The sequence below is a fragment of the Diorhabda sublineata genome, chromosome 2 (assembly GCF_026230105.1).
Source record: "Diorhabda sublineata isolate icDioSubl1.1 chromosome 2, icDioSubl1.1, whole genome shotgun sequence".
In the NCBI taxonomy this organism is placed as follows: domain Eukaryota; kingdom Metazoa; phylum Arthropoda; class Insecta; order Coleoptera; family Chrysomelidae; genus Diorhabda; species Diorhabda sublineata.
The window spans coordinates 25,079,729-25,101,283 of NC_079475.1; the positions used below are offsets into that span (position 1 = coordinate 25,079,729).

The following is a 21,555-nucleotide window of genomic DNA, read 5'->3' on the forward strand; positions in this document are numbered from 1 at the left end:
GGGCGATTGAAGAGAGACATAATAAACAAATGAGAAATTATGACTTATCATAGGATCTAGGATGCACAACATTAATAAAAATCGAGAAATATGTTAAGATCATCCAAATGTCATAGACAATTTTTTGAAGTGACTAGACACGTGCAGATATAACATCAATTATATATTATTATTCTTGGCGAACATTGGGACAATCTTTATTCTGTCAGCAGCAATGCGGAAGAGTTGAATTGAATCAGATTCTAAGGATCTTAAACCAAGATGTTCGTCTTCTTCCTAAACCGCTTTCTCCAAATATTTAACTTAACCGGATGGTTTGGACTAATGCATTTCACATTATATGGCCGAAGTACCGTATTTTGTGAGTTATTATGCTTATAATTGCTCCAGACCAGGATATCTTGAGTCTATAAAGCCACATTTGGAATGCTACTAATTTTTTGCTCATATCTTCTTTCAAGGTGAAGGACACAACTCCATAAAACGGGATATATAAAACTAGAGAGATGATGACAATAAGGCACCCATATGGTTAAAGGAGCATCTTGCCATTTCGATGCGTGTCAGAATCATTCTGGTAAAAGTACAAATAAAATTCTGTTCGAGGAATTAATCTCCTATCCAATCTAAAATATCAGGTAATGATAGTAATAACGAACAATTTTAGTAATTTATGAAAAAAGTATCAGTCTGCTTCGTTATTGACGCCTGCTGAGGCATATAGACAAAGTAGCTCGAGCGGATCAGTATTTTCAATGTTGGTTGTACAAGAGTAGAGCGAAACTTGATGTTTACTAGAAATTAAATTCAAATTTGATATGATATGATTGTTTTAAAAGATTTGGAGGTGTTTAAGTTCCTCATAAACAAATGAAAATTGTGTCGCGAGATTGCGGATTTTCTCACAAGCAAACAAAGAAGCGAAGCAGAAAAATGTTAATACATATAAATGTATTTAAATTTTCTAAGAGAGTCAACGGAGAAAAAGTTTTCTTTGGAACGTACTTGAAGCTTGTCGAATGACCTAAGTATAATTAAATCTTCGTGACATGTAACAGAATCAGATCAAACTGCAAATTTCCAATGAATATCCGGTTTATTCAATTACACGAACACTTATACATTTTTAGAATACTTTCGTTTCAGCATTGAATTATTATGAGTATGTTCAACATATATTTAAGTAATAAAATAAATGAAATAATTTATTTTTATGGAAAATTTTACATGATTTATAGCCACAAATATCTGAAAGTAATTTTTTATTGGTCTCATTTAGAATAAAACTGCACTAATTGCTAGTACTTTTATGTTAGTTAATTTACAGAAATTCGAGGTTACGTTAATATTTTTTCCATATCCATTTTTATTCATTGGTTTAATACAGACATACAAATACTTTGGTAATAAGAACACGTGTTGCTTTTTTCTATGCTCTACCTCATTATGGGTCACAACTAATGGTCCCTACGTCTGGACTACCACTGTTGTTCTCATGGAATCGTCTTGGCTCTAAATATGTAAACCATAGCTTAGATCATTTATCTATGCACGCAATTTTTAAAGGTATTCCAGAAGATGTTTACACGCGGGCATTTGTGAAACATCACACGGCAGCTTTTCTCAAATATGCATTACATAAGTCATGTTAAAGATACGGCCCGCGGTCCGCTTCCGGCCCCTAGACCCTATCAATAAGACCCGCGATCGCAATGTGTCATGTTTTTTAGAGCTTTTAGACTTCATTCGATTGCTCATTTAAAATCATTTGGCACAGAAAATCATTTCACAAAATGAATGAAACGGAATTCCCATTCAATTTTGAAGTTTCTCAGGCACCAGTTCATTTGCAAATGAAGTTGATAGATCTTCAATCGGATAGTATTTTGAAAGAAAAATTTAATGAGATTGACGCTCTTACATTTTATACACAATGTTTCAAAAGTTTGGATATTGGATATGGAATCAAAAAGCATGCAGTACGCATTTTCTGCATGTTTGGTAGCACCTATTTATGTGAGCAGATTTTTTCCGTCATGAAAATAAATAAGAGCAAAAGAAGGCAGGTATCTGGGTCCTCGAGCTCAACATAATTACCTACCATCTTTTATAACTTTGATATGATTTTCAACAACCGTATTTTAAACATTTCAGTTCATTTATTTTTATTTTCAATCTGGCCCATCTACGAATTCAAAATTTAATATATGGCCCTCTGCAAAATTGAGTTTGACATCTCTGCATCACATGTATTACATTGTTGAAAAATTTGTGTGAAAAGTTACATAAAAGCAGGATTGAATGTATTTACTTTAAAAAAAATCAAGTTTTTTATAAATTCAGGTTTAAAAATATTCATTAAAAATAACAGAGTTGGCATTTACATGACATTTCAATATAAAATGAGTATTTTTAAATAGTTTAAATAGATATTTTGAAAGCGATAGTTAAATGTTAAAAACAACACGTTTGCAAAAACGCTTACTTTTCCTATAGTCTAGTCACCAGCAGTTAAAAACTGTAAGATTCAAGTTTTGAAAAACGACACCAATTTTCATAAAAATTTGGATTAGCACTTTATGTACCCTCTTCTTCAAAACATACCTAAACCGACATGTACTTTATATTTTGAATTGAAAAATACCTCTTATTAAAAACAAATAAAAAACCTTATATTTTACCATTATTTGGTTGAAATGTACATCTCTGACACCCTCGGACAAGTTTATGATTAACTTCATAGATATAACCCCTTTTAATCATAACTTGAGAGCAACAAATTTCAAAATAAACTTCAAACATTTTTTAATTATATCTTTAAATCATTGAAATTGCGTCATGTTGAATTATTGTTAGACGAGATGCTTCAACCCCTAAAAATCGTCCCTTGAGAGTACGAATTATTTATCAAAAAACAATACTAATAATTTTCTGCTATTAGCAATAATACAGAAACTAATTCGTATTGAAGCAAAATGTAATAATGCAAAATAAAATGACACCACGTGTACACGACAATGATTACAGCTTGAAACGTGTAGCATTCATATTAAAGCTTTTCAGTAACTTTAATCTGAGGCCAGAATGATCACAGTTTTCGACCGTCACGTTCAATGTTCGGTGGAAAATTAAAATTTAAAACATGATCTACAAGAACTATTCCTTTTTTGTACGTTAATTCTTCCTTGAGGTCTATTTAGTCGTATAATAGATACTAGATTTTATAATTGTTATTAAACATCATTTTCAAAGTTTTAAAAACCATAGACAAATGAAACAACCCATTAACTGATTATATTTACCCATTGGTCTATCAGGATAGATAAAGGCTTGATTAATACGAATGCGAACTTTAAACTGCCATAAGTCCTCAAATTATCACGCTGCAAAAATAGAAAAAAAAAATTTGGTAAAAAAAACGTACAACCAATTAATGGTGAAAACATTTTTCCATATCCCTAATAATTTTTTATTTATTTAAAAAAAAATCCGTTTTTACAAAATTATGAAATAGTGGATTATGCCCCGATTTTTATCACCATAGTGAGGAAGGATGCCAAAAAATATTTTTACTTGCTCATCATAAAGTGCTTTTCATTTACTTTGTAATGATGTAATGGTTTTTCTCAGAAATTTTATCCTTTTCTAGATATTAGACCTTTGAATGGTTTCTTTTTGGGAGAAAAATAGCTTTCCTTAACAGGCAATAACTCAATCCTTATTATTGAGTTTACAGGAGTCATTAAAAAAGAAATTTCTACATTTTTTGAAACCTGATTAACTTTTTGAGTTATTCATTTTGAATCATTAATAAGTCTCAATTTTAAAATAAACTTTCAAACAAAAGTTCTTTAAAATTGGTCAATCTATCGATTTTCGAGTTAATATTGGTTATAAAATTTCAATCCCCTACAAAGGGTTGCTTTCACTGCCAGTGCATAGATTTTGAATACAATTATGAATATTTCCTAAATACAAATTTTCGTTGTTGTTTCTCAAAATTTCTAAGAAAAATTGGTGACTTTACCACTAGAATATAAATTTTAACTGTATCATCACTGTAATTTTATTACTGGCAAATACAATTACAATTACTATTTATTTGCTCTTGAACATGAAACTTGTTTTCAACAAACAACGTGTTTCGATATACCAACTGTAATCATTTATTTCGAATTACAGGGCATTGCTCATGACAAAAAACAAAGTTTATTTGAACAATTAACACCCTGTATAATAATATGGAAAATAAAAAATATCCGTGAAGGTCAACCGACGATTAGGCGAACATGTGTGTTTATCAATAATGACGTCATTAGATAATAAAAAGTATACATTTTATATATACATATATATTTATACATAAGGGGTTTTTTTATTGGGAACGTGGCAAGGAAACACCAAAGTGGACTAACTTCAATATATTTTCCGAGCTTTCGAATACTTATGTATCCATCGTTTGGGACTGAAGTTATGGTCAAATACAATATAAAAAAATTTATAAATGTATAACAATAATAAAATTTTACTTACAATAATTTATTAAGATTAACTTAATCATGACTTCAGTCCCAGTTTTATATATTTCTGTAGCCAACTTATTTTGATTTTAGGTCTCTTCTGTTAGTTTTTTCAAAAAGGAAACAATTGAGGACTCGATCTATTTCAGTCTTTATTAAAATACGACTTGACATTGACAACTTGCTTAATTATTTAATCAACAGATTACCTATAACTTGAATATCAAAATTAAAATATGTTTCAATTACAATAATAATAATTTTCCTTGGCTGGCCTTTCTCAAAAATGAAAAAGGAACCAACATTTAAATAATTCAAGTACACTGAAATTTATAAAATAGAATTTTAAATTTTACTCAAATTGCTTGGGTCTATTTATCAAATGGTAGCTTACTCGTTCCTATGTATATGTAGCATTTCTTCTTTTATTTGAATCTGTTTCAAGCATTTTTGAATTTGTTTTTTGTTTTAGTGTTTCGAAATGTATTATATCCTTTATGACTAGTTCTAATATAATATTTATTGTAATAAATTGGAAAGTCCTTTTTAATATGGTAAGGAAATGTGTTTTACGTTTTGATGTTTTTCATGTTTTGTTCCTTAATTGATTATAGTATTTGTTTATCTTTTCAAACCTTCGAAAACTATGTATTTATCATTGGAGAATAAATTAATCAAGAATATATGAACTTTGTAATAAAATATTATAATCATAAAATAACTTTCAAATTGACTGTAGACTTGAATATTGAGTTCGTTGAATATGTGTGTAATTTTGTTCAAAATGTTGGAGCCCATCGATTAATATTTCTATTCGCATTTTTTTCCAATTTATAGATATGACATCATTGTTGATTTTATTAAATGGCAACACTGTCATTTTGATGGTTATTTTTGCAAAAATTTTTACATAACTACCAGATATAAATTTCTAATCCTTGCCAATAAGACATTGAATAAGTAAGGAAATATTTAATTTCAATTATTTTAATGGGAGAAAAGCTTTTTGACTTTTTGACAATATTCCGACGTAGCAAATTATTAATTTGAAATATATACTTCAAAAACTTTATTTTAGTCAGTTTAATATAAACTTATACGCTGTTCTGTTGAATGCGTCCTTTCGATGTTCACACGTGTCATAAGCCTTACTAGGGATAGCGATCTGAAATCGATTAATCGAAGAATCGATCCTTCGGACCAAATAAATCGATTTTTTAAATCTATATGTTGTACTGAATCGATTCAGTAGATCGATATTTCACCCTTGAAAATCGACATTCGTTTTTTTCTGTTTTGGTGAAAAAAATTGGCGACAACATCGCAAGTGACGAACGGAACCGCTTCGATCCCAGTAGACTTGATAGACTATTGTTTTTAAAAAGCTTTCAATGTAATAAATACATTTAGAAAATAATAAAAATCTCTCTTTTATACTCATGATCTCATTCTATGATATGGTAATAAAAATAATTATTATTAACGAATCCCCTGAACTGAAAATCTCTGATGTCACTGATAAGAGATCCCAGAGATTGTTTTTATGGTACTTGCTTTTTTTTATAAAATAGATTTATATGTACATTGTAAATACAAAATCGTTTTTTTAGAAATCGATTCATCGGGTTACGATTCGAATCGTTTCAAAAATCGATCATTTTTGAAAGAATCGCCATCCCTAAGCTTCAAACACTCGTTCATCCGCGGAAGGTAAGTTCTTTTTGCTATGGTTGACTGATTGACGACGATGAAGCGATAGTATTATTAGGCCGTAAGTTTATTTTGAAGATGAACAATACAAAAACATTGAAGAGGAAGCGAAAAAAGTTGTGTAAGCATTGGTTATTAAAAAGGAAAACATATAGTGATGTTTATTTACTTAACGAATGGAAAGATTTCAAAAACTATCTCTGAATGGTCGAGAAAATCAACCTGTTTACCCTCATGCATTTAGAAAAGTTATTCGTGAACCACGTGAAGCTTTTTATAAACCTACTAAATTCTTTTTTTTTTCTCAACATTGTTTCTCAAAACATTGATTGCCGGTTGCCTGCACACGCACAAAAAACTGTCCACGTCCATCTCCGTAGATGCTTTGCGGTGAACCGAAAAGTGTATGACAATACGAATTTTCTCAAAACGCTACGTTCTAAAGATAATAAAGGGACCACCGTAATTTAGTAATAAAGACTTCACAGTCACAATGTTTTATTACTAAAATTTGTATTTGCAGGCAGGCAATTTGTTCAATGTTACTAAACCTAATATCTATAACTAAAACCTAGAAGTCACCATAGTTATTAACCCTCTGCGTGGATGTAAACAAAAGAAAGGTAAGCTATTTACGGAGGAATTTAATAAAATTCTTGGAAAAGCATCAGATCATCCATTTATTCTGACCGAAGTGAGCCATCAGAAACGAAGTTTTGAGTATATTGAGTAAAAAGTGAGTCCTATAGTCAAAATACATGTCACCAAAAAAGTACATCTAGACTATTTACCGTGTCAGGTAAATATCACACAATTTGTACAACAATCAAATACCGAAGAGACTAAACTTCTGCATAAATAATACAAACGTTACTATTAATACCAACGACCTAAATATACTAATTATGTTGTTTTCAGAAAAGTATTATAAATAAATAATTGTTTTTCCTTATAATTAATTTCAATTGTATTTTTTTTATCTAGCGCACGAAAAAAAATCGAGGATTGGAAAAAAATTTCCGTACGCTGTTCTGAAAATGGCACCTTTACATCTTTGTGAAAACGGATAAAAACTGTGTGTTCTCAGATAAATAGTATAATAAAAAATAAATTACAACATACCTGCTAAACAAAGATTTTTTTGAAGAAAAAGTTAAGTGATCGTAAGAATGTTTGTAAACTGATATATTAACTGTGTGAAAATACACCGAGCACTCGAGAAAACTGTTAAAGGCTTTGTCGGGTTATATATAGTAAGACTATTCACTTTCCACTGATTTTATTTCAAGATTTGATTTCCGCGAAATCTCCGATTGTAAAATGTGCGTGGTTTGTCGTATTTTAGAAATACACTTCCGAAAGGTGCTAGTGAAAATAAAAAAGATGTAAATCAAGAGTGCGTCCTTCGAAAAAATGCGCACGTGTTGAAAATAGAAATAAAAATAGATTCAAAAATGTTTAGATTTACATCTCGATTAGAAATGACAATAAATATTTGTTGATTAAAAAGACAAGACAATTCAATTTTTAGCCAACAAAAAAAGGAATTACTTATGAATTACTTTTAATATAAATCAAATATTTCAGAGGTGGCTGGTGCATAAGCGCTGAGGTAATGCAGATTTCATTATTTAAACTATAATAATAATATAATCTAATAAATTTTCTATTACTTATTTAAATGAAAACCTTGATAAATAACTGCAAGTAAATTGTTTTCATCTAAAACATTTTGTGAATATTCATACAAGGGAAAAATTCAAAAACTAAAATTGAAAGGCAGGCCATTATTACCAAATATTATTATTATAATATATAAATATTATTATTATACAAAAAGTTTACTCAAGATATTGTTAGGAACTCGCCTACGGATACAGACTGTGAAGCCGGTCCTGTTCCAATATGTTATCAAAACTTAAGCTTAAGGAATTCACCGATTATTCTATATGATTGTTTTTTAGAGACAATTTCTGAGAATGCCTTTTTGTTTGTCCACCGCAAACTATAGATTAACAGTAGTCGAAGGTTCTAGAAACGATTTTAATGTATAAAGCGAGATTCCAGCAGCCGTAAGTCAGTCAACAATTTGATGGCACAGTGAATACGTAGATGAGATGTTAATTATGTACATAATTTAAATATTAGTGAATAGTTAAGCGTCTAAGTGTTAGTGTATTAATAAATTACGTAAGTAATGTGTGTATTAATTCATCCCACCCATTTTGTGCTCAGATATTGTGTATATAAATAAGATTATTTATGCCGAATATCATTCGATTTGTGATTGTAACCAAAAAAAGAATTATAGTGATTAGTGGTGATAAAACTTGGACGGATATAGAGGTTTAGAGCGTTATTTGGATCAACCAATATTATGACTTAATTATAAACTGATTATTGTTAAATATACTACGTCTTAATGAAAATGTATCGAACAATAGGTATAAATTTCTTCAATTTCTTATTTCTTAGACCTTTTGCAACAATAACTATATATGGTCAAATAAAATTACTTGTAAGTACTAAATTTTCTGAGGCATTTAAATTAGCTATCCGCTAATTTCATTTTCACATAATTATTGTAGTGACATTCAAAAATATGTCGTAAATCGGCTAATTTTCCCGTATATTATAATGCAAAATTCGATTACAGGAAAAAGTTCGTCCACTGCTTTGATATCCCGTTTGAATGATTTTGAGCTAACCCAACTGGAGTATAAAAGACAAGTAAAATATTACAAACAATAGTGAAACTAAAATCAATACAAAATTAACGCTTGTAGGATCCCTATGACAAGAGCCCTGCAGATGGTGAACATGTGGTACCATTCCTAAGGGCTAAGGATCAACCCAAGGAAACCGAGCTTCTCCTTTTCACTACGAGGCACAGCAATGGCACGCTCCCAAATATAACGTTGGGAGACGTGACGTACTCTAGAGCGCTAAAATATCCGAGAGTAACCCTGGATACAAAACTGTTCTGGCACGTGCATAACAGAGTAAAAGAGGCCACCTGTGTTTTCTAGGCATGCAGAAGAGCGTTCGGTTTTACATGAGGTCTTTCGCCTAAGATCTCTTCTCTTACAACCTTCGTGTGGTGGCCCTGTAAGGAAAAAGTGAAATCAAAAATGCGGCTGGACAGAGTCCAGCACCTCGCGTGTCTCATTATCATAGAGTCCAGACGTACGACTCTAACTAGGGCCCTTAAAGTCCTACTGGGCCTCCCACCTTTGGATCTAGCGAAGCCATGAAGACAGCCTACAAGCTGAACATCCACCGAGAACTGCAGGCTGGATCAACTAGCCATACAAAAATCTGGACGCAGGTGGACGTTACCGTCTGCCAAGTCGACGTATTCGCTATGATAGAATGCATTTTATTGAATATTTTTTTGGTTCTCGAATGTTCAAAGTTCACACAGTTTGAAAAATATTCAATTACCCTTAGACCGTCGTTCATGCCATCTAATGAACAACAAGAATTTGATGCTGATTTATGCGAAGCGATGATTGGGTCCAATATACCTCTGAAAAACGATGCACTTATCATGATACCCTAAAAAAAATCGAGGAGATCATAGAAAATTGATTATAAATTATTATATTGTGGACGAAACTATCGATTCTTGTAATGCACGATCGAGCACACGGTGGTTCAACCGCACAGATTATATGGGAGGGTGGGGTTTAAAGACGGTCTCCTCAATCCCGGTATTTAGCTTGAAATGTTTATTACCGTAAATAAAAGGAGAAAAATTATAAAAGAGTTAATAACAGAATAACAAAGAGTTAATATTTTCTCATCAATAAGATTATAGTCTTAGTCACCTAACCTAACCTAACCCAACCAACCTAATACCAAAAATCCACTCAATTTTTGTTCAATATTTTATATAATATGAACCTTTGCTCATTTTGGAAAATCTTAGATGTTGCTGATGGTTCTTCGTTTTGTCTTAATGATAATAATTATTGATAGTGTGCGTTCCTCACACCCCACCGATTCTTGTAGGCCTTATATTGTAAATTTGTTAATAGGATCTACGCAGAAAGACAAACCCAGTGAATCTTAATTAATAATATGCCGACAGTAAGAGGAAACTAACCTCAATTGATGTTCGAGATGATTAATCTCAGTTTAATGTAAGAGTTGGTTAAAATACTTTTCCTTCGACTGTATATTTTTCTAAAGTGGAGAAAAACAGTTTACAACTTTCATTTTATTTATTAATAATCATTTTCATATTTATCATTATACATATTTATAGTCGAAATATCACAATTATTAAAACTTTAAAGCGAAGTTTACTTCGTTTATTTCAACGTCGATAGAACACGTGGTCACTGGTAAGAAAACCAAATAATTTTATATTTATTACTTATTGTACGAGTAAAATGTAGAAAACGTAAAAAAGTGACTTTTCTACACCATATTCAAGGCTGTAGTAGAGAAAAACATAACCTTTCAAATATATTAATAAAACGAGAAGAATCATTATAATGTAAAAAAATATTGTATGGAAAATAGGATTTTTAAATACATTTATGTTAATTGTAAATACATTTGAGCCATGTGTGAAATAACGAGGTAAATAAATACTGAAATTTACCCATAATAAAAATTTGAACAAGTATTAACGCTCCGATTTATTTTCAGATTTGCAAATGTTCCTATCAATTTCAACAAGAAAAAATAATTGATTCTCTCTTAGGAAAATTTTTTTGGTTGCAACATACCTTTTGTTATATCTGAGTCAAAGTATTTTAGAGATTTCGTGGAAGCTTTGAATATCCGCATTACAATGTGCCTTGTAGAAAAACAGTAGCTGGCCCTGTTTTAATGAGTACAAACAGCAGATAAAAAATGATGATCTCGTCCAAGGTGTATTGTTGATTGACGGATGGAAACATAAAGTAACAAATACTAAAAAAGTAGTTGCTACGGCTCGTTTGGACAATGGACGCTTTTTTTTAAAGTCTTGGTTATCTTATTATTGTGCCGGATCGTCGCATTTGCGAACTATGCCTGCGCCCAACGTAGAAAAGTCGAATAATGTAAAAAATTGGTCGCGTCGTATACGTAATTTTCTACACGTAGAAAACGTTATTTTTTACATGTTGTAGTTTGTTTGTACATGTTGTAGTTTCACTAATAATTTTTCTAGCTGTATCAACTTTAATTTGTAACGATTTCGCAATATATCCTTCTGCCACAGCAGTGGATTTCCAACCACTAAATCGGCTAACCCACATACTCAAAGTGCATCAGTTAATGGAATTATACCAGCATTTTATTATTTTGTGTTCTGTGGCGTACGTGAATAAAAACTATAATCAACTTTATTACTGTTCATAAAACATTATAATAATCAGCCTAATATTGAGATCTTTCCTCAAAGATCCAAGAAAAAACTTCGTTGTCAACATAAACTTTGAAAAATATAATTATAACATTTAATTAAAAATATTAAATGAAATTTTATTATTTATCGTAACAAGAACTATAAATTAACTTCAAGTGTTTTTGACATATGGTTTGTTTGCAAAAATTACAGTGACTGAAAGTTTTAATATATTTAGAACGTGTACATATACAGCGCTGATTTTTTGTTGGTGACATTCCTTCGGCGCTTCAACATCTTCTTGAGTGCTTTTGGTAACCTTAGTTGTGAAGATCTTTTTTTCAAGGTGACCTTTTTTCATGTTACATTTCGATTGTGCCATATCTAAATGGCCAACGTGACCATATACTTGAAATATTGGAGTTGCCACTCATTTAGTCGACCGTGCCTACGCCACCTTTTGTTTCATTGTAGAATAAAACAATTTCTGGCTTTTGCTCATTTGTAGCTTTTGTAATAACGTTATCATCAACAATTGATGTTTCAACAGTATAAAGCAGTATTAACACAAGCATTAACACAAGTCAGACACCCTTACCGCCCGGGCTTACTTGGAATATATTGAGACTATAGTTGTCACCTTAATGATTATTGAATTGCATAAAGATGTTTCTGATTGGAATAAATTTTTCTGTTTTTCTTAATTTTTCGTATATAAATCCGATGTTTTGACAGCATTTACAAGAACCGTGGGCAAAGTTTGTTGCAACTGCCCTTGTATTATGGTATGTTAGATTCTATAATTGGTTTGGAGTACAATAAAAGAAAACTCTATGCAAATATAATCATTCGTTAGTGATTGAAAGCATACCTTGTTATATTTTCACTTTTACTACCACTAACAATTTTTTCAATTCCAAAAGTATTTGAATTGGATTTTTAAATGAAATACTTAAAGTATGTTCAAATATTGAATTCAGAATTAGGTCTTGGTTGCGTTCGTGCGTATTAGTGCGCAATTCTCATTAGATAATGAGATAATCTCATTAGTTAAATTCAGTTCACGTTATTGGTTATCTTTAGAACCGACAACAATTACAACTACAAAGTTAGAGAATGGACTACTTAGGACTTTTCGGAAACTATGATCAGGTTAATCCGATCATGATCATATATTATAATCCTTTCTACCCTGGTAGATCGGTGGGTTCGGTGCGATCAGCTCAAAGGTTTTTTCATTTGTCTATGGTTTTTTGAACTTATTTATTCCCCTTAAATGGCTGTCTACTATCAATTCTCATGAGCAGTGTCATTGATAGGTTACTTAGTTTTACGATTTTTATACTTTTGGCATTTCAGCATAAAAACAGCTCATTAGACTTAAACTTTCCGTAATCCGTGATTTTGCACTTTAATATCTAGAATATTTTATGCGACTAAATAAATATCATGGAAGAATTTACGCTCAACAAAGTAACAAAAATCTAAAGTTTTAAATTTGAAATTGCCACCGAGAATCAAATGTGACGTTCAGAAACTGTGATCTGAACCTCGTTCTGGGTTAAGATCTGCAATCAGCTGATAGATGATCTACCTGAACTCGGGTTACAGTTTCTGAAAAGTCATCTTGACTACTACAATACAATACTACAATTCCGTAGTCTGTTTTGTTGCGGAATGTTAATGATTTTTGAAATAAGAGAGGAAGAGTAGAATATCAATTGATAAATTAAAATGAAGTTTATCTAAAACACTTTTGCAAAGCAGATTTTCTTATTCAGAAATGTTTTAGTGAAACAAAACTATGATTGCATTCTATTACAAAAATACAAATAGCTAATATATACTTGATCAAGGTAGAATATAAACTTACAAAACTCGAGTTCCGTCTAAACAATCAAAGTTCGCTAACCTCATCGAACGACAACATAGGTCCATAAATTTTATAAAGAAAAAATAACAGGCACTGAATTTCTGATTTCTCACTTTATAAATATGATGACGTACGTCACGACAGTTCTATTATTTTTATTTGACAAAATAACATGCTCTGTTTTTTTATTCAAATGGTAACTTCTGAAATCGGTGTTTAAATTTCCAATCAAATGTGGATGGAAATACTAAAAAAATCCTCTTTTATAGCACAACTTTCATTATCCAGGAGAAAAACCCCAGTATAACTTCATAAATCAATGACAAAGAATTCCTAAAATATAGCATAGCAAGTATTCAAATATGACCAAAGATGGAGAAACGTCTTTTTAAAGAGTGTTCAAAAAGATTGGCTGATGATCTAGACACAGTGGTAGTAAATAGGTTTGCTTATATAGAGGAAATAACTTGTTTACCAATTCCTGAAAGGTTTGCGTCGAACAACCAAGTACTGGATATTCACATATTTAATGTCTAATAATCAAAATAGAAAGCGGGAAATTTGTTTTTTGGTATATACGCCAAGAGCCGTGTTTTTTTGTAAAAAACGTACGGGAACAGGTATTTTTTTTTAATATGTTCAAGGGTGTCCCCTGAATGTAAATCCAAGTGGACGTCATGGGGGGGGGGTGTTTCACTTCAGCCACCATCTTGAAAAACAGGTTCTATTAAATATTTGCCACCTTTTTTATTTGAAACTTTTTTTTGTATAACGCATAGGTTTCGAATGAAATTTATAGAATATTTTATGCTCTACAATTCAGTTACCACCATTTTTAATTTATCATTGACCATTAACTAAATATTTAGCAAAAACCATATTGAAAAAAGTTTGGAGCGCTATAATTAAATACCTATGCGTTGTACAAAAAAAGTTTCAAGTAAAAAACATGGTAAATATTATTATCTACAATAATGATTTTTAAAATTTTTGTCGTACGATGTGCGGTTCGCGAGATATTTGATAAAACGTGTTTTTCAAGATGGCGTCTTAATTGAAGTCCCCCATGTCGCCCACTCGGATATACTTGTTACCGTACGTTTTTTTCAGAACCTACTTTTTGGTTGGGGCTCTTGGATTAATATTTAATAAATCACATAATATTTTTTTTAGAAAGTCGTTAACTTTTTTGTACCACCTTGTTATTTCTGATTGTTTACTATATTTAATTGTAGGTTATGTTTACTAATTATGAACGAAAACGTGTTGGTGAGTAATAACTTGTTATCGTTTTGTTAAGCCCTTCACGACAGGAAGTTTTAACTGAATCATAATTCAAAAATTTTACTGGCTTTCAGATTAGAACGGGGTGTAAGAAAAATTCCGATCACAATTTCATAAAAGCAATCAATTTTTTAAATTATTTCATCGAGCACATCATTCTACGAGGTTCAATCGCATATATTTTCGACATAAATAAATTTTTTATTAATATCAGTGAATGTCTATTCACACTCCACCCATACACGAATACAAATATTCTATTTCGATTTTGAGAACGACCGCCTCAACTAAAAATACTCAAGTGGTAGTGTCGAGAATCGATGTAAAAGGTTAACTTTGAACTGAAATAAATACGGATGTGAATGAAGGAAAATATATCGATATGATAGTTAGATAGTTTTACATACAGAGTGCTTATAAACTTTCCTTCTAAATACGACGCGAGGAGCAATTAAAAAAATATATAATATAGATTATTTGAGAGTTTATAGCAAAATCTGTATACAAAATTGCAATCATTAAATATGGATATCTTCCTACCCGAATTTTCGCTAGATTGCATGACTAGTCTGATGAAAATACCTCGAATACATCATAAAATAGCAAACCCTAAGGGATTAACCAATAATTCAAATCCATTCACTACAGGTATTATTACTGAGATGTCTCTTAACCTACTTACGCTATTTGCACTATTCGCAAATACTTTTAGACGGATGTTAATATTAAATGTCTAGTTTTAATTTATTCTGTACAAGAAATTATGCAACAGTTGTAACTTTCACAGAGAAGCTGTTTTTGTTAATTTCGTAAACGTAATGTGTTCGCAATTCACACGTGTTGCTGTTTGTAATCCAATTATTGCAAAACTGTTGCAAAACTTTCTCAGATAAGACAAATTTTCTAAAGTACTTAGTGCGGTTCATGAGTTCTTGGCCTCAAAGTAAATAGAGTGCGTGTCAATTGAAATGGCAATTAAAACAGTCATCAAAACATATAACATATAGGATTTATTTGACTTTAAATATCAGAAAATTTGAAAATCCACGAAAATTAACATATTTTAATATTTAAAGAACATGAGTCGATTTTATTGCGTCTATTTATAACTGTACGTGGAATCTAGATCCTCCAGTAAACTCATGAAAAAATGAAACAGTCAAGACAGTTTATCGGCTAGAAATATGATGGCGACTGTGTTTTGGAATAGTAATGGGATTGTGGTCATCCTCAAAAAGGTAATATGTATGACTGCTTGATAAGGTAAAGGAAGAAATTCAAAGAAACGACCTCATGTGATAAAAAAAGTGCCTTTTAGTACATTTCGAATCGGTTGAACACCCACCGTATTCACTAGGTCTGGCGCCCAGTCACTTTTTCTCGTTTCCTATGAAAGAAGATTTTTGATATTAATATTACAGGTGATCTATTGGTTAATATAATTACGCAAAATGTAAAGTCATATCATGATTGAGACCGAAATAGGTCAAAACGAAATAAATTTTCTATCAAAAGAGACCTAAAATCGAGAAAAAGATTTTAATATATATTCAGATTCAGTTGATATTACACCTAACTCAATGTTAACATTCCAATACCATTTTTTCATATTTGATATATCATATGATTTGTATAAACATTTTAGAAGACAATTTTCATATTGTCGCTAATAGATAGTAACAGAAAATGGTTCTTCCTCTTTTGTTTCTTGTTTAACATAGTTGATTGTTTAAATTCAATTAAAATTGGTTTTGTCTGTTTTTCTTGCAGTTAAAAAGCAAAATACTAAATTCTAGAAGCAGGGATCATAAATTTCGGAGTATAGTGATTTAATGGGTGAATAACTAGATTATTTTTATTTGATATAAATAGAATAATTATATTTAGAAGTTTATCAATAGGTTGATAAAATAAAACAAATCAATCAAATTTAGAATAAAATGCATATAATATACAGTGTTTCTTAATTCATTCGACAAAATTCAGGAGGTGATTGCTCGTATTAAATCAAGATGTGTCCTTCCTATAACAAAATTTCCTCAACCCACCCCTTTCCAAAATATCACCCTTAAAAGGTAGTGACTAGAATTGAGTTTTTATTTTTTTTGTTTGCTTAATACCATATACAACTAACAACATTAATAAATGAACTGAAAAAGGTAGTAGAACTGGAAATATGAAAATAAATATATATATAAAATAAAAATAAAAAAGCTATGAGTAAAACATTAATACATAAATGTTTTTCATCAAATTCAAACAAGCATTCGACAGTTTGAAAAGGAAGACAATTATAAAGGAAATGGAAAAACTACAAGTACCCAAAAGTTGATACAATTAGTGAGAATGACTATGCTACATTCTAGAGCAATGGTAGCAGGGGGTGATGAACTCTCAGAGATATTGTTTAACATTGCAGTTGAAGGCATAATAAGGGACAAGACAAAGAATTCTTACTGGATATATGGCACATAATAAGTACAAAATTATAATGCAGAGCAAGAGAATGAACCGAGAAACCAAATTGAAAATCTATAAGACTGCGATAAAACCAGTAATTACATATGCTCCTGAAACTATGAGACTAACAAATATGGAAGAAGAACAACTAAAGATATATGAGAGGAGAATAAGTAGGAAAATTTGGAAATAATGAATATAGACGACTTATGAACTATAAAATTAAGAATATATTAGAAAATGAGGATTTAGTATATACAATTACAGCAAAAAGGATACAATGATATGGACACATTAAAAGAATGGAAAAACGGCAGAGTACAAAGAAAATTAAAGAATGGAGACCCAATGAGAAAATATTTCCTAGTAGACCAAAAAATAAATGGGAAGATCAAATTGTGTAATATATACAAAATCTGGCAGTAAGTGACTGAAACAAACAGATGCAGGACAAAAAGAAATGGAGAACAATAGTCGACACTTCAAAAATATATGATAAGCTGTAATTAATTAGGGATAAAATGTGGGCTGACAACAAAAATACAGGGTCAAAACAGCTCAGTTTGAGCGGCTATATTTCTTCATAGAATGTATAACCTTGTCTAACCCTCAAAATATTTAAATTTATATTGTCACCCTATCTTCTAAAGTTTGGCTAATAAAGCTATACTTACTATCGGAACATGAATTTAAATAGTAAAAAAAAGACAAATAATAAATATTCAGAAAAGAAAAACAAATATTATTACCAAATGAAATCCTACATACCAAAACATAAAACTTCACTTCTTATCAAATTGTTTTAGTAAATATAAGATTAAAGTAAGTCACAAAGGGATTAAAGCACTATCAAAACATTTAATCTAATATCAAAAACGCAGAAAAACAAAACAGTAACACTCATAAAATCTATGTTTACATAGGACAAACATAATAATTCAAAAATAAATTAAAAAGCCATCAATCCAATGAAAACAATGAAGCAACTTAACTATAGATATTTGTGTTTCAGCCTATTTTCGCCTCTTTCAATATATATTTTTTTAATAAAAATAACAAAAAAAGATATCTTCTCTGCATATTTAAAAGTATATAATTATTACATGCATATATTTATAGGTGAAATCAATATTTCAAGTGAAGTTACACATTATGAAAGAACCAGTCATACAAAAAATGTAAAATAAGAAACAAATTTTATTCATCTAGTCTGATAAATCTGATAATTAAATGCTATTGCATCAAAGACAATTTGCTAGGTACACTGAAAATTATTTAATAATCAATAATAGCTTTTTTTAAATAAACTTTCCATCTACCTTTTGAGGATTTTTATTTATGTGATTACAAAAATTTATATTCCATTTTTGTATGTTTTAATTATATTGAAGGATATTGAGGTACTGATTCTTCAATATATGTTCCATTATGAGATAGATAGATAGATTGGGATAGAGTGGTGTTAGTTACAGGATATAAATAAAATAGAATATTTTATATTGTTCTTTTATAATAAATTAGAAGCAGTAGAATTATTAAACTTATAAATTATTCTACAAACCTAAGATAGACAAATATTAAATATTTTAGTTGTATAATAATATATTTTAATGTACTCAGTTTTTTAATAGATTCCTAAAACATATTTTGGTTATTAAATCATTTTTAGATTTATGTGTAGTTTACAAAATTTAAGAAATAACTCAATATATTAAATAAAATTCCAACTTCTGATTACATTGTAAACCTTATATTTTTTTTTAATTACAATTCATAAAATTTTATATTTTGATTCAATTGAGACTATTTCATATAAAAAAATTGCTATTTACTTCTTTAAAACTTTTTTGGGGTTATTGTGATTTTCATCCTTTAAAGGATGGGCAATAAAGTCTGAATACCTAAATGTATTATTTATCACCACATTGCAAATAATGCTATAGTTTATGTACTAAAAAATACTTACGAATTGTAGGTTAAATTGTTAGTAAGTAGTTCAATAGCCAGTCAGCTGTGCACAAGTAACGTCAGATGTCGATAAAATTTGGCATCAGTGTATCATCAGCTATCGATTGGTACGTCTTTAAGAAATCACTAACTATTCCTAATAAGTCAACTTTTGATATATCACACACAAATATCCACTAAGGACAAATAAATTATATACAACTAACTTGAATTTATTTTTCACGAATCAACCGAGATATCACTTAAAAACTGACAAGTGGTGAAAGTTATTGAGAAAGACTAACCTAACTTGCATGTATTGTATTTACTTCCACAATTGTCATTTCAATTATTATTATTTTCTAATAACACATATGTTTTTTTTTTGTAAATTACTGAGTCAAAAGCATTCAAAGACTTTTAAAAATCATAAAGTCGCAAACGAGTGTATTGTCTTTCTCAGTTTACGTAGTTGACTAACTCATTCTCAATTCTGCCATCAAATCCCAGACTTGCTGGTTGGGAAATAACCGTGCGCATTGCGCGGTAGTAGTAGTAGATGCTCCGTTGCTCACAATGAATAAGTTAGACAATACATTTGTTTTGATCTTTTCGTTTTGTCGGCTGATAATAGTTATTTTAATTAATGTTTTGATATCCCAAAATGTGGCAAAACATTGAATAGTTATTTTTATAAAAAACATCTTATTCATTATTTTCAAAACATAATATACAATCACTTTATAAAGACTTTTGGGTTTTGTTTATTTGAATTTTTACATAAAAAAGCAATTATTCACTGATACATACATGGAATTTATGAAACAATATTATATACTTCGTTCAAATTGATTGATTTAGTGATAATAAACATATTCTACTTGATAACTGTGAATATATGACTTTGAAACATAATAAAAAATTATTTCATTTGTATAGATTACGCACAGAAAATATGTGGGCATATTACTCTATACTAGTCATATATACTCTGGAAAATAGTGTGGAAACTCTTCAACACTACAGAATGCCATAGTACGACTGTTGATGCCTCAGAGTAAAAGACATGCGGGCACCTCAGTTAAATCAGACAGTATGGGATCTCTTGCTGCCTTGTGTATATATAATATTCTGAAGGGTCTTAGTAATCTCAATCTGCTCTGAGCTAATTTTGCTTACCAAAATTATAATCTAATATACTGGACAATAAGATCAGGTAATTTCCTATACCATAATATATTCTAATGACCGAAACATCCAACTAAGAACTAATTGAAAAAAAGGAATTTCGTGAGTAATTGAATATTTTAATAGCAGTGGCAACAGCGTAATCGATATTCTAAACCAGGGATCATAAAACTAAAGAATTATTAGCCATGCCCAGTGACAATCAGTGTGGTGATGATTAAATAATCTATGGTAATGGTAAAAAATCTAACAAACCTAGTTCTGTTTTCGGATTTGAATATAGTTTGAATCTAGCAAGGTCAAAACCTCCGAGTTTAGTAAGTTCAAATGCGCTTTGAAAGTATCAAGATACCCATATTATACCGCACTTGCGATCTCTCTCGCACAATGTGACGTCACGTTGGAATCATAATGTGAAGTATAATGTTTGCTGTATTCCTGTTATAAAGTTTTAAATGGATTCCGAAAGTAATATTTGATGCAGAAATATCTATATATTTAATATTTATATGATTATTGAATCTATCAAGTTTTAAATAAGAGACTATTTGAAATATGGTTAGTAAATTTATGATATTATTCAATTGAATAATATTGTTTCTGATATATTATGGTTATATTTTACTTATGAATGGAATAAACACGCGCTAAAATTAATAACACATAAATAAGTCCATCTCAATAAATTTTCGGAAAATTGGAAAAAACTGTGACAAACAGACTAATCATAAGAAATTATTAGTTTTTTTACCAAAACATCAATAATTTTTACTTTATAGCAAAGACAATGTATGATCGAGGACCCCAAAATAGTTTCATAAATATTTAAAATCAATATTTGGACTTACAGGGACCTGTCCACTGCTTCGCCATGTTTTTTTAATACCTGTTTCTTTAATATTTCGATTAGCGTTTTTGCATGTAGCTACGGCATTAAAATCTAATAATAGAAAGTATAATATTTTAAAAGAAAATAATAACAGAGAGGTCAACTCTATAATAGCCGCTAAACACAAAAAGTCACCAAGGCCCAACAATCCAGTAAATACGTACAAGTCCAACCCAATCTTAATGGCCAAGAAAACATTTTGATTCCAGCGTGACCTCTTACGTGGAGCGTAACAAATTTGATCTGACTATTCAGCAGATAGATATTTAATTCTTATTTTGGCATAGTACTTATGAAAAAGGTGGTAGTACCAAGTCAAATGCTATAGTATAACGTGTAT

The 21,555-nt window shown here is 30.2% G+C and overlaps 1 protein-coding gene across 3 annotated transcripts in view; it reads right to left on the minus strand.

Moving 5' to 3' along the window:
- The window catches only part of LOC130440697 (uncharacterized), a 57,384-nt gene extending 37,761 nt beyond the window's left edge, over positions 1 to 19,623 (minus strand). Inside the window, exons 1-2 of one of the 3 annotated variants that reach the window (XM_056773979.1) lie at positions 19,158 to 19,623; positions 3,303 to 3,383 (exon numbers count right to left, since the gene is read on the minus strand). The gene's annotated coding sequence lies outside the window, so the exon portion shown is untranslated. Of the gene's footprint in view, positions 1 to 3,302; positions 3,384 to 7,352; positions 7,536 to 19,157 lie in introns of those variants that run through there. The other 2 variants (XM_056773980.1, XM_056773977.1) reach the window with 2 other exon arrangements.
- Between the last annotated feature and the right edge of the window lie 1,932 nt (positions 19,624 to 21,555).